The sequence below is a fragment of the Marmota marmota genome, unplaced genomic scaffold, assembly GCF_001458135.2.
Source record: "Marmota marmota marmota unplaced genomic scaffold, marMar, whole genome shotgun sequence".
NCBI classification, from domain to species: domain Eukaryota; kingdom Metazoa; phylum Chordata; class Mammalia; order Rodentia; family Sciuridae; genus Marmota; species Marmota marmota.
Genome location: NW_026000229.1, coordinates 1,982,822 through 1,997,561, shown reverse-complemented (window position 1 = coordinate 1,997,561; position 14,740 = coordinate 1,982,822). Strand labels below are relative to the sequence as shown.

Here is a 14,740-nt window from a genome sequence, read left to right as displayed (position 1 = left end):
TAAATAGTTACGGGATGCTAATTGGCACAATAAGGGCTGGGGGGGGGGGCACTAGGGAAGAATAGCATTACCTTAGATTAGGTAGAGGGAAGTGATGGGAGGGGAGGGGAGGGGATGTAGGAATAGGAAAGACAGTAGAATGAAACAGACATTATTACTGTATGTATATATGCGACTACATGACCATTGGATTCTGAAACGTACATTCAAAAAAATGACAAATTATATCCCATTTATATATGATATGTCAAAGTGCAAAAATGCATTCTACTGTCATGTATAACTAATAAAACAAATTTAAAATTTTTTTTAAAATCTCTGGATCATACCATTTTACAATCTATAATTTTGAAAAAAAAAACTACACATTTATATAGAATAACACTAGTGAGTGGGAGTAAATTACTTAACTCCTACCTCCACCTCCTTCTCAAGCACCAGCCTGCATTCCAGCCTACAATGTGTGGTCTAAAAGTCAGTTGGAGAATCTGTAACACAATTATGCCAGGGACAATCTCCAGAGCAAAAGTGAAACAGTGTTTCAGAATCTGCATTTTATTGGCTCCCTCTTATCACTCTAATATCTGTCTACATCAATTTTGTCACTTTCTATTCACTAAAAACTTTCAATAGGAGTTCATTTTTTAAAAAGTTGCATTCAATTGCATGTTATAGTGTAAAGGCTATTGTTTAGTGGTGTTTGGTAGTTTGAAAAATTCACTGTGGTTTCTTATGTGCAGAGATAGATGGCAAATGCTGCTAAATACCTGGTAAAATTTTGTAGGAAAAAAATTCCAAAAATATATTAGCTATGACCTTGTGATCCGAAAATGACCATAAGGCATCACTTTTGAGTTTCAGGATCTTTGTTGGATTCACTACTGTTTACTTAACATTTATAACAATAGTTACACATTCACCAGCATGTGTTTCTTGTCTGAATGAATAATTATTTGCCACTAATATATAACAAAAAATAAGAGGGGGGCACAAGTCCCTCTAGAAAGATATGTCTAGGATGTCCAAGTACACATATTAGTGCATTAGCATAGAACAAATAGAATTAGAAATTCACTGAGACAGAAATCTTTGAATACTTCTTCCAGGTCCTATCATATGCCAGATCAGTTGAGCACAATGGCTTTGGGTGACTAAACATCTGGAACACAGGCTTCCTCATCTGGTGAGCCCCTTACCATTTGCATTAAGATACATGTGTTACACAGATCAGCCCCACAATCCCCTAACAGGAGTTTAGATAAAACCTCTGGAGAACAAGGGTGTGTTGGGTAAGAGGACTGTCTCCTGGTTTTCTCTCCCTCGTGGATAAGGTCTGGATTAAAGAACTTTGGGAACTTGATATGGAACAGCATGAAAATAGGTTCTCTACAGAAATGCCCTTTGATTGCCTGTACTGAAAGGGCAGCTCCTGTTGGTTCTTTCCCCTGTATACTTAACGGCTGCTCTTAACAAACTACTCCTAACACATGCCTGCTTGCAATGTCTTACCTCACAATGCATTGGTGTTATGGTTTGGATGTCAGGTGTCCCCGAAAAGCTCACATGTGAAAGGATGCAAGAAGGTTCAGAGGAGAAATGATAGCGTTGTAAGTCTTAACCCAATCGGTGAATTAACCCCAGGATAGGGATTAACTGGGTGGTAACTGAAGTAGTAGTAATGTGGCTGAAGGAGGTGGGAAATAGGGCATGGCTTTGGGGTATATATTTGTATCTGGCAAGTGGAGACCTCTCTCTGTTTCCTGATTGTCGTGTGAGCCACTTCCCTCTGCCACACTCTTCTATCATTATGTTCAGCCTCACCCAGAGCCCCGATGAATGGAGACTGCTGTCTATGGATTGAGACCTCTGAAACCCTGAGCCCTCAAATAAACTTTTCCTCCTAAAATTATTCTAGTTAGATCTTTTAGTCACAGTAATGAAAAAAAACTGACTAAAACAATTGGGTACAAAGTATAGTAAAATAAAGCAGATAAAGTCTGGTGCTCTTTACATAGTAGAAAGACTAGAGTTAAAAATAACGTGGTGTACAGATCAAAAGAGGTAGAACAGAGGTTTTTGAACATTCTCATCATAAAGAAATGATAAATAGGATGGTGGATATGTTAATTATCCTGATTTGATTATTATATAATGTATACATACATCTAAATATCACACTATGTTCCAGTAATTTGTACAAATACTGTGTCAACCATAAATACTTTTCTTTTTTAAATGTTGACATGTATAGATTTGATGACAAGCTGTTGATTACATAGTTAGTTTTGGCCTCATATCCATTTAGGCCCTAACTGTCCTTTTCCACACCATGAAGTTGAAAACTATGGCTCTCACAGGTGGAAATCAGTACAACCCAACAACTGAAAGTAACACTATGGACTTTTAAACCCCAAAATATTAAATCAAAAGAATCCTGTGTGCTATATTGGTTAGGGAAGTCTCAAGCCTTAACTACAGAGGGGATAGACAATTTACAGTGGCCACAGAGGGTGCACACATAATGGCAGTGATGAAGCAGAAACATTAAACACCTAGGCCAGTGGGCTTAGGGCCAGGGAGGACCAAGTAGAAAACAAAAGAATAAGGAGAGAAAACAGTGTTTTGTTTTGTTAAATTTTTGCTGGAACTGACCATGGTTTAATGCATAATCCCCACTAAATACATAGGCTCACCTTGAAAACAGAATGCAAATTGGAGTAAAGCTAAAGGGTTTAGAGATGATATAAAAGGAGAAATGAGTTGAGCTTGATGGTGTGAAACGAGAAGGGTTGCCCCAGGAAAGTGGGGCACTTGGTGAGTAGTGTAAGCTGAAGGCAAGGTACAGGTACAGGAGAGTTTAAATATTACTATTGTAATAGTGGTTCCTTCACCTTCTGAATATAGCTCTCATTGCTTTAAGGCTTGTTTAAAAAAAAATGTTTTTCTCTCTCTTCTCCCCTCCTCCTACCAACAAAATTAGGGAGGCAGTTTTCTTTTCTTCCCCTAGTTTTAAGGCCCTTCAATACACCCACTACAGGAAGGAGATGCTTGCTGAGGATTTGGGAAGTGAATATCTCTGAAATTAACAAGCGAATCCTACACTTCATCAGGGTGCCCTGGGACCCCCTATCAGAGCATACCTGGAATGTAACCCCTAAAGAGTTCCATTAAAACCCCTTCCCTCCTGAGGGGGAGAATCACAGCCTTTGGGACAGGAACCCCATATGTTTCTCTTTTGCTAGCAAAGCACTAAACTTTCTTTCTCATTTTTCTCAAAAGCCATGTCCTCATTATTAAATTGGCATTAATTGGCATTGCAGATGTGGATCGTGCTTTCAATTACACTGTGGGTTCAGAGTGGATACCCATCACCTAAAAGCAACTGACAGTAATAATTAGAAGAACTTCATTAATGCTCTTCATTTATTATCATTTTATTTTCCTTCATTCGGGTCATTTACATGTTTATTCTCAGTTGCTGTCAAAGTGGTACATCTAGTCACTTATCTACACCAATGGTTTACAAATCTTTGCTTAGAGAGAGCTAAGGTATTTCAGAAGAAGTGTGTGTTCTTGGTGGATAGGCTCAATTCATCTCTAAATAACTTCTTAGTGACCTCTATGATCGTAAAAATTTGGCTATGAGCTTCATCATCTCCTGGGGAAAGCTGAGGACGCCTGGAGATGTTCAGTTAGGCAGCATTTCCATGGAAGGTAGGTTAGACCTCTCCATATAACAATGTGCATACAATGTACCACAACAGGTGCATGGCTGGTTAGGAACAACTTCCACTTCTCTGTAGCACAGGAAGATAACTGTGGTTGATAACAATTTTTTTAAAAAAATATTTTATTAGTTGTAGATGGATATATCTTTGTTTTTATGTATGTATTTTTATGTGGTGCCAAGGATCAAACCCAGGGCCTCAGGAGTGCGAGGTAGGTGCTCTACCACTGAGCTACAATCCCAGCCCAGTTGACAACAATGTTCATGGATAATTTGAAAGACCTGGAAGAGAATGTTGAATGTTTGCAACACAAAGAAATTTTGTATGTCTGAGGTGATAGATATTACATTAACATTGCGTGTGTGTATATATATTTATGTGTGTGTATATATATATTTATGTGTGTGTGTGTGTGTGTGTATATATATATATAAATGCCACACTATATCCCATGAACATATAACTACTATGTGTCAATTATAAATTTAAAAAAACATACTTTAAAACCATACTGCATGGAATATATTTTTTTTCAAAGTTGTGCTGCAATGTGTACAATGAATCAAAATGCATTCTGCTATCATATATACCTAATTAAAATAAAATAATAATAATAATAGTAAACCATACTGCAAAATAGAACTCTGTGGCCAGGCCCAGTGGCACACGCCTGTAGTCCCAGCGGCTCAGGAGGCTCAGAAAGGACAATTGCAACTTCAAAGCCATCCTCGGTAACAGCAAGGCCCTAAGCAACTCAGTAAGACTCTGCCCCTAAATAAAATACAAAATAGGGCTGGGGATATGGCTCAATGGTTGATGCCCCTGAGTTCAATCCCTAATACTCCATTAAAAAAAAAAAGAACTGGTATGACTTCAGAGCCATATCCAGCTACATCTAGGAGGTGATGGACTGACTGTGAACCCAGAGAACACTCTGGCAATAGGAGAGAAATATAGAGCTGATTTTATGCTCATAAGTCTTTGAGGGGATCTCCTCCCATCCACAAACCCTGAGTCTTCCAGCCCTCCAATCATCATAGTTTCTCTTTCCAAAGACCTGGTGTTTCTTCTGGCCTCCATTTTTACAATAAGGATGTGAAATGCATTCCATGAAAAAAATATCAGACAGTAACAAATAGGAATCAGACCTGACTTCCAAAGATACAAGACAAACTGGCCCCCTGGCAGGGCAATAGAACCCCAGGGTGCAGTGTTTCTTTGTATTCTGAAAAGGATGAATGCTGAACATTTTAAAACTGAGAAATGTTTGCTTGGGGAGTTCTTGCTTAAAATCTTTCTACTCTACCAGAGGGGAAAATGATAAATTTCTTAGAGTCAGAATAAATATCAAGCCAGTAGGATTTCACTATAAAAAAATTAGAATTTTTAAATGCAACAAGTTCATAGACTGAAAATAATAATTATGAACGTGGAAGTATTGCTATCCACAAAAAATGGCAAAAAGTACAATATACCTTATTTTTTAAATATCTTTTTAGTTATACATGGACACAATGTCTTTATTTTGCTTATTTATTTTTATGTGGTGCTAAGGATCGAACCCATGGTCTCACACGTGTGAGGTGAGCACTGTACCACTGAGCCACACCTTCAGCCCTTGTAACTTATATTGTATATGGCTAAAATACTATTTTCTCAGACACAAAATGAATGCATAATGGTCACACATGGGAAACTACAACCTGATTCTGCAAGGAAAGTGGACAATATTGTATCAGTAGTCTATTTCATGGGACATCATTTTAAATGGTAAATTATGTCACTTCATTGATGATAATATTTTAATTTAAAGAACAAGTAATATTTCTCTTTCAGTATTGGCTTGAGTTTCTGATGAGGGTTTTCAATTTCTAATTTTTAAGTTTGCATTTATTTCTATTTTTTTTTAAAGAGAGAGAGAGAGAGAGAGAGAGAGAGAGAGAGAGAATTTTTTAATATTTATTTTTTAGTTCTTCGGTGGGCACAACATCTTTGTTTGTATGTGGTGCTGAGGATCGAACCCGGGCTGCACGCATGCCAGGTGAGCGTGCTACCGCTTGAGCCACATCCCCAACCTCAATTTCTATTGTTTTTACTGACGATATTATTTTTATTTATTTTTAGTATTGGGAATTGAACGAGAGGCACTTTACTACTGAGCTACATCCCAGTCCTTTTTTCTTTCTTTCTTCTTCTGTTTTTTGAATCAGGGTCTCTTTAGATCATAGATGTCCCCAAAGTTCATATGTGAGACAATTCACATATATTCAGAGGTGAAATGATCGGGTATAACAGCCTTAAATGTCAATGAACTAATCCCCTGTTAGGGATTAACTAAATAGTAACTGAAGGCATGTAGGGTTTGGATGGAGGAGTTGGGACTTTGGGCATGTGCCTTTGGGATATACAGTTTCTTATCTGTCAAGTATAAGTTCTCTCGGCTTCCTGGTAGTGTCTTGAGCTGATTTCCTCCATAGCACTCTTCTGCCATGATGTTCTGCCTCATCTTGAGCCTCAAGTAATGGAGCCAGCCTTCCATGGACTAAGACCTCTGAAACTTTGAGCCCCCAAATAAACTTTTCTTCCTCTAATTGCTCTTGTCAGGTCTTTTGGTTGCAGCAATGAACACACTGACTATAATAGTGTCTCTAAGTTGTTGAGGGTTTGACTATATTGCCCAGGCTGGCCTCTACCTTGTTATCCTGCTGCCTCAGCCTCTCAAGTTGCTGAGATGACAGGAGTGTGCCACCACACTTAACAGAACGTACTCCACAAGTCAATAATAATTGCCTTTTGGAGAATCCATGATTATGACAATCATGATTTTCCAGGATTTTATTAAGTTAGTCCTACTGGCAGCCCTGCAAAGTTTTTAAAAAGAGACTGACATGCCCATATGTGTGGTTATGGAACATCCTATAGGAAGAGAACCATAGAAACAATTCATATAGAAAGGTAGTTGTGACTGCTACAAACCCGGTCACCAACTCTTTCCACACAATATACCACTAATCCAAGAATTAGACTCAGCACTATTGACAAAACTTCTCTGTTTGACCAAACATTAGTCAGGCTCCTGAACCTTCTTCTAAGCCTCCTCTTAACATCCAGTTTTACAAGGCAATTGAGTTATAAGGGCTTCCTCTATGAATGGGATTAAGTAACCTTAAAGGATTTGACAAAGGGAGTTTGTCCCCCTTTGCCCTTCTGCTTTCTGTCATGTAAAGACACAGCATTCAAGCATCAACTTGAAAAAAAAAGGCCAACCCCTTATCAGATACCAAACCTGCTGGCAACTTGATCTTGCACTTTTCAGCCTCCAGACTGAAAAATAAATTTCGGTTCTGTTTAAATTACCCAGCTTTAGGCAATCCTCATAGCAGTGCAAACAGACTAAGATACCTATGCTGTATTCAGAGTTGAGCCCAGTTATATTTTGAGGTCCCTTCCCCAATTGCAATAGTCCCAAATAAAATCCATTTTTACTGTTTTCACTACTGCCCAGGTCTAGTTGTCTTTGACACAGTCACTGATGCTATTTGCTACCTTATTTAAAATCAGGCAGTGAGTTCATTCTTTCTAAGCTCTCTTTCCACTGGAAAAGCACATGCTAGTAAACGTACTTAGCCAGGTTGCCCATTCCCAACCTCTTCAGCTGCCCAGCATATGGCCAGGCCTTATGCCTTCCTTCTTCCTTCTTCCTCTCTCCCTCCACTCCTCTCTCTCTCTCTCCCTTTCTTTATTTATTCTTTCTTTCAAGATAAGACACAGCTTTGGACACATGCTTTTGGGAATGTGAACAATTAATTTTTAGAATAATTACACGTTAGGGGTTGGGGTGCAGCTGATGGTAGAGTGCATTCTAAGCATGTGTAAGGCCTTGGATTCAATTCCCAGCAACAAAATAAAATACAATAATGGCATGTCCATAAGATTCTGTTTGTGTTGGTAGCTAGAGATGAGCATGAATGGAAAAAGGGGGAGACAAGAAAGGGCAATGGTGAAGGGTCCCTGAACAGCAGCTAACTGACCCAGAGGACCTATAATGTAATGTCACGAAGACATAAAATTCTCCCTCCCTTATGTGGGTGGAGCTATAGAAGAAATCCATCTTGGATAGGTAAATATACTACTCAGAACCACGAATGGCACCACTAGTCACCTCCAATTGCACCAAAAAGGACCATCATACTCCTCCACAGATTTATGGGTAAACATCATGGTACCAAGGTAATGCATGCTCCCACAGGCTGATCCAAGGGTTGTCATATGATCTTCCACTGGTGGCACACTGGACCAAAAAGGTCAAAATGACCCAAGTATGAAATCCAGGCCCTCAGTTTTCACACTGAGGCATGTGAGTTCTCCTGGCCCAAAGAGGCTTAGTTACCTGCTACTCCAAGGCTTCTGGCACTGAAAATCCCCACCCACTGTTCTAACCAAAGCTCAAAGCCTAATCAAAGCTGTAGCTGATCTATCTGCTCACCCCTCTCTCTTTGGTGTGTCACTTTCTCTCGCCTTTACCTCACTTTGTAGTAAACCTACTCTAATTGCTACCACTGCTTTGCTATACTTCTGTTTCTGGGATGGGTAAGGCCCTAACCTTAAGCAATTCATCCAATGATGGAGGATCAATCCAGAGTTGACTCTCAACCTCTGGTATCAATCCTGTACCACATAATAATGTGCCTGAATCTTATCTGCTTATGGAAAGGCACAAAGTCCCCAAATCTTATTAGTTTGTTCAATAGAAAGGAGGTTTTTCTTGCTGCTGGCAGGTTAATAAATAAAATGGCAGCCAAATGAGATTGAAAGAAATGTCAAGAAAACTAAGCATCTCCATTAACTAGGACCTGTCCCTATACTGAACTTCTAGAATTTACAATAACCATATTTATAGAATGCTTTTTATGTGTCAGCCATGGTTCTAAATTCTTAATTATTATCTTTTTCTTTTTCACTGACACATAATAATTGTGCATATTTATGAGGTACACTGTGATCATAGAATAGGAATTTAAAGACGATGTTTTTTGCTAAAAGCAGTGACTCTTCAGCGTGCAGATACCCTATGGATAACTAAAAGCAGAATAGAGCGTGGCATCTCTGACTTCATCTTGTATCTGTCTCCTTTATTACCTTAAACTTTCGGTCAAGTTCCTGCTCTGCTCTGTATATAGGCATGTTAATCATATAAGGAGTGTTTATTTAAAAACTAGTAAGGCTGGGACAGTGGTGCACGCTTGTAATACCAGTGGTTGAGAAGGCTAAGGCAGGAGGATCACGAGTTCAAAGCCTGCTTCAGTAAGGCCCTTAGCAGCTCAGTGAGACTCTGTCTCTAAACAAAATACAAAATAGGGCCAGGGATGTAGCTCAGTGGTCAAGTGCCCCTGAGTTCAATCCTCAGTACCCCCAATAAATAAATAAATATCAACAACTAGTAAGACAAAGTTTATTAGCCCTAAATTTATCTAACCTATGGTGCTCCTGTTGAAGAATGAGGCTAGACTTGTAGCCTTCTGCTTCAGACCCCTGCAGTGGTGCCTAGAAGTCTCCAGCCATCTCTTCCTTTTCAGGATCAGAGGTCACATAGGCAAATATCATGAGCAAGAAGTGGAAAGTGTCCCCTCAAGTGATAAGGACTTCTCTGAAGCCACCTCCTTGCAGAACCAGAGGTGAGAGAATGATCAATCAGATGCGATTTGACCAAGACTGCTTAATTATGCATACCTCCTACTCCTGCCCCAATTCTTCCTCTGTTTAAATCTAAAGCTCCTCTCAGCACCCAAGACAGGGCTGAGATCTTAGGTCTCATTTTCCTTTCCCAGTATAGCCATACTGATTAAAGTTTCCTTTTCTGCTTTTCACCATTATATTTTATGTTTGGTGTTTGGGGTAAGTAGCTGGACCTGGTTCCTTAGGACCCTTGGAATCAGATGTCTGACCTAGGACTCCCGAAACAATAATTCAGTGCATCTTTTGCAACTTGCAATGACCAAATCAGGATAAGGCGCATTTCCATCTCCTTGTCATTGTTTTATGCTTAAGGCCCTCAAGCTCTTCTCTTCTAGTTTTTCATAAAATATACAACAGATTATTGAAACTATTGTTAGCTTACTGTGCTATGGAATGCTGAAGTGTATTCCTATGATTTAACTTATTTTGACACACTTTTCAAAAGTCCCCACATCAGACTCCCATGATGGTAGCCTTCAACAGGATTTGGCCAGGGTGAGGGCAGTGCAGCCCAGCACCTCCTTCAGTTAAATTCTGAAGTTAAATTCTGGGACTGGGACCCTCTCTCAGTCATCTTCTCTTGGAAGCCTTCTTGACTGTCCATCACTGCAAATCAAATGGAAATGCCTGAAGCGACAACTGAATTATCTTAGCACAACTGTCACTTGTTCCTTTAATTATGGCCCTTTATACTCTATAAATACTAGTATTCATCATATTGTAGCATAATGATTTATTAACACTCTGTGTCCTTGAGAATAAGGACCTGAGATTAAGTTGCTTTAGCATAATTAGCATGATGTAGAATGACACCAAGCTATTCAGGAGGCACTGGTTCAAAAAAATTATGAGTTAAAGAATAAATCTTATTCCTTTCCTAAGCTCATATAGTTCTTTGATGATAATAAGCTTTATGCCCCTTATAGCATTCATTTTGCATTAGTGTTTCTTGGGGGCACAGATTTGGCAAGAGGTGGACCTCTCAAAATAAGAGGTATAAAAAGGGCTGGCTGAGTGGTCAAGCTAGTTTGGATACTAGCTCTTTCTTTAAGCAATTCATAATATACATTAGCATAATGAAGGTTCTGTGATCTCTTAAAAATTGTGAAATAAAAACCAAATAAATAAATAATTGCAATTTACAGCCAAGTTTGATTCAAATCACATGTTTTGCTTGTTGTTACTTTTTTCAGCATACTTATTTACATAGGTCAGAATAAATTCCCCTAACACCAGCTAAAGGCATCATGCCTTTTGGATACAAGATTGCTAACAGCAACCTCTCCAAGTCTTTTTTTTTGGTGCATAATTTCCCCAGGAAGGCTGCTCTAGGCCACACTGAGGCGGCTCTTCAGGCTGCTTAAAGGAAGGGACAAAGGATCTTTTCTTTCATTGTAACCAGCAGTTAGAGGTGAACTACAAATGTTTAAAGCAACAACTGAATTATTCTTAGCATAAAGGTCAGAAAGCATTGTGAGGAGAAGTGAATAAAAGCTTCCCTTCTTTGGTACAATTCCCAGAGGGATGTCTGACCTACCCAGAGTTCATTTGTAGGGTTTTATGCCATTTGCTTTGTTTTATTGTCTCTGTCAGGAACATGCCTGTAAATGTCTCCATGAGAGGCTTATGTCTATCTTGTGTCTAATCAAAGACACTCTCTCTCTCTCTCTCTCTCTCTCTGTGTGTGTGTGTGTGTGTGTGTGTGTGTGTGTGGCACTGGGGATTGAACCCAGAGCATTGTGCATGCTAGACAAATTCTCTACAACCAAGCTATACCCTTAGCCCTCATACATTGATTTTTAAAGTAGAGACATTATTAAAAAGTGGAATCAGGACAGCTACGTCATTTCTGGGTTTCCCCAAATTCCTCCTGTAAGTCAAATGAATGAAGATAATGAAAACATTATTGGGCAGTGTCTTTAAAAACAAAGTTCAACTCCTGACACTGGTAGTGGGCCCCAGCACTTACATTAAGCTCTGGAAGGGGTGAGCATCAAGGCACCTGGGTGGTGAATGATGCAAGGCAGTACCTGAGGCCCCATAGACCACCTACAAACAAGCCACACAAATTAGTGCAATTGCTCAGCACATGATGCCAAAACTGGGAGAAGTCTTTGCAGGCTCCACATTCCCAGTGGAGGAAGAACCTGCCTTCTCAAGCAGAGTAGGGACTCCAGATTAAATAAGATGGCAAGTTCCCTTGAGGTGGCAGGGGTACACGGGAAACGTATCCCAGGGAGATGGAGAAACAGCAAAATTGATTAACCTCAGTGGCAGGCCCCATGGAGGGCCAGGGAACACAAGACTAGAGACTGACCTTAATCCTGATTGCTTTCTTTAAATCCTATCCATTTCCAAGCTCTGAACAGTTGAAGGACCTCAAGGCCTCAGGCCCAACATTAGGAAAACTAACCCCTGTGCCCTGAAGCTGCAAGATGTTCCCTTACACAACCCCCATGTCAAAACCCCACCAGCTGCACGTAGCACTTCAAGTCTCGCACAATGTTACCACAAGATGTTCCATATAGATAACCCCGGAGGGGCCAAACTTGAGCAAACAGGGTAAAAACAGGAACTAAAAGGACAGGATGCAATTTTATGGTTTTTCCGAGAACATAAAGTGGAAAAACAAGTTTACCCCCTAGGTGACCTAACGACTGGATTCAGAGGAACCAATAGAATAACTGTTACCGTGCTAAGCTAAAAACTAACCCCCTGCTCCCTATAAAAGATCTGTGCCCTAGAGCCCGGTGTGCCAGTTCACCGAAGCTCCGGCTGAGGTTTCGCTGGGCACCCGCAGGCGCCTGTATATCAATAAATCGCCTCTTGCTTTTGCAGCCAGTGTCTCGTGTGCTTTTCCTTGGACAGGGAGTCGGAGGGTCTTTCACAGTAAAATGTTCTAGAAATAGTGATAGAATAATAGCAATACCCACCCCTAAATATTAGATGGTATTTTCTAAATGCTGGTCCCATATACGCAGCAGAACTCCTTAGAGTACTGACCAAGTCCAGTGCTTGGAAAAATAAGGAACAGAGATCATAGGATGAGGTGTGACAGCTAAGGACCAACAATGGCATATCTAAAGTCATGGAAGCCAACTTGCCAAAGATAGAAAAGTCTAATTCTCAGAATCAAAAATATCAATTACTACAGTTGACTAAAGTGCATTGAAAATATGAGGATGTTTGGGTTCATAAAATTTAGTAAAGAGACAGAGAGAGATAACCAGGGCACCATTCATTCTGAAAATTGTCAATTACAAGGAAAGATTTCAGCATTTATCTTCCTTTTTGTTGTGCACTTGTCTCGCAGGGAAAACAAATACCTCTAATTGATGAGGGAAAGTAGCTTTGTACCAAAGAACTCGGCTATTAAAAGAAATGACGTGATAGAATTCAAGGTATGAAATGCAGACAACTTTTTCTGGGAAATACAACACATTCAATAATACTAAAAGAAAGAAAGCAGACCACTGACTTCAACAAACCCATGCTCAACAATCAAAACACTCAAAAGACATGTGAGTATCACTAAATGCATTAGATGCTCTGATCCTGATTTACGCAAAGCAGCCACAGGACTGTGTTTGGAGGTGGCTGGGAATGATATGATGCCAGAAAAGTACTGTGAACTTTGTTGGTATTATAAACATATTGTTGTTAGGTTTCAGAAGTCCATTTTTTAAACAATGAATTCTCAAATATGAAGGGTAAAAATATTGAGAGGCCTGGGTTTTCATGAAAATATTTCAAGATTAACAAAATGTTTGAAGAAATTATTAAGTATTGAATCAAGTGATAGGTCTATAGGGTTTTATGATCCTGTTTTCTCTGGTAGTATATGTATTTTTTTTCAAAATGAATTTTTAAAAAATATTATTGCAAAGAAACAGCCCCAAATATTTTTGTGTGTGTATATGTATGTAGGATTTATACACACAGTGATGCTTTACCACTAAGCTATACCCCTAGTCCTTTTTTCAAATATTGTTTTGAGACAGGGTCATCTGGCAGTTGTGCAGGTTGACCTTAAACTTGAGATCCTCCTAACTCAATCTACTGAGTTGATTACAGGCAAACACCATCACCAGTCATGTTTATATAAATATAGGAAAACGTAAACAACTCTAAAAGTATTTTGGATCAAGGAATATTATTTAGCCTACTAGGTTCTCTCTCAAGTACTTGTGCTCTCCACATCTATCTATTTGTCTACCTATCTATCTATTCACACACACACACACACACACACACACAGAGAGAGAGAGAGAGAGAGAGAGAGAGAGAGAGAGAGAGAGAGACTTTAAATAAAACTATACCTACCCACATCCAGAGGGCTTGGGACACTACCCAAGGTGCAGGAATAATGGAAATGTAGGTTTGGGTTAGAATGCAGACAGTTATCTGTGTATTGCTAATGGGACCCTAATTGCATACAACATTTCTTTGCATCCATAAACAGGATCACCTCTAGAACATTTTGAAATGAAATAGGTGGTTAAAATGCAACAAGAAGGAAGCCCTGCCATATCAACTTTAGAGCTAGCAAATGATTATAGACTTTTAGAATGGAGCGTTAAGATGCCCTGTCACAAGAGATGAGTCTGACTGTTTGATGTGATGTTGCCCTCCTAATCCCTGAGCTAGGTTTGTAAGCAGAGGGAGTGTTTCTTGAGGTACATTTACAGATGTGTAAGTGAATTTCAGGACACTCAGATGATGCTGGGTATAAATCGCTGCTGGTAGCCTGACAGAGCCCCCTTCATCAGGACGCACTCAGGGTGGCTGGACAATTTGCCCAAAGTTGCCAGACTCACAATCAATCTTGAGGCCACAACTGGCCTGAGCGAAACAAGCTCCTGCCTTTGAGGAGTAACAACCTGGAAAATGGGATTGTCTACAGAGTCTCTAAGGTTTGGAATACTAGGGCCATCCTAGGATCCCTGGGGAGGTAGAAAGATGTCTGCCTAGTAATGACTCTTATTAAAATTTATCCTGTAATTCATTTCTCTCCTTGTTTATTTTCCCCCTTTCCCCTCACAACCTCTTATATGTAATTTTGTATAACAATGAGGGTCTCCCTACAGTAGATGGGGTAGAGAGAGAAGATGGGAGGGGAGGGGAGGGGGGATAGTAGAGGATAGGAAAGGTAGCAGAATACAACAGTTACTAATAGGCCATTATGTAAAAATGTGGATGTGTAACCGATGTGATTCTGCAATCTGTATTTGGGGTAAAATTGGGAGTTCATAACCAACTTGAATCTAATGTATGAA

General features: G+C 39.6%; 1 protein-coding gene and 1 long non-coding RNA gene across 4 annotated transcripts in view; one reads left to right on the top strand and one right to left on the bottom strand.

The window, feature by feature from the left end:
- Window positions 1-12,298, top strand: part of LOC125613362 — a 29,884-nt gene extending 17,586 nt beyond the window's left edge. For all 3 annotated transcript variants that reach the window (XR_007343908.1, XR_007343907.1, XR_007343909.1), the window contains exon 4: window positions 11,834-12,298. This is a non-coding gene — a long non-coding RNA (uncharacterized LOC125613362). The remainder of the gene's footprint in view (window positions 1-11,833) is intronic.
- Window positions 1-14,740, bottom strand: part of Gabrg3 (gamma-aminobutyric acid type A receptor subunit gamma3) — a 598,523-nt gene that overhangs the window by 380,383 nt on the left and 203,400 nt on the right. The window lies entirely within an intron of this gene.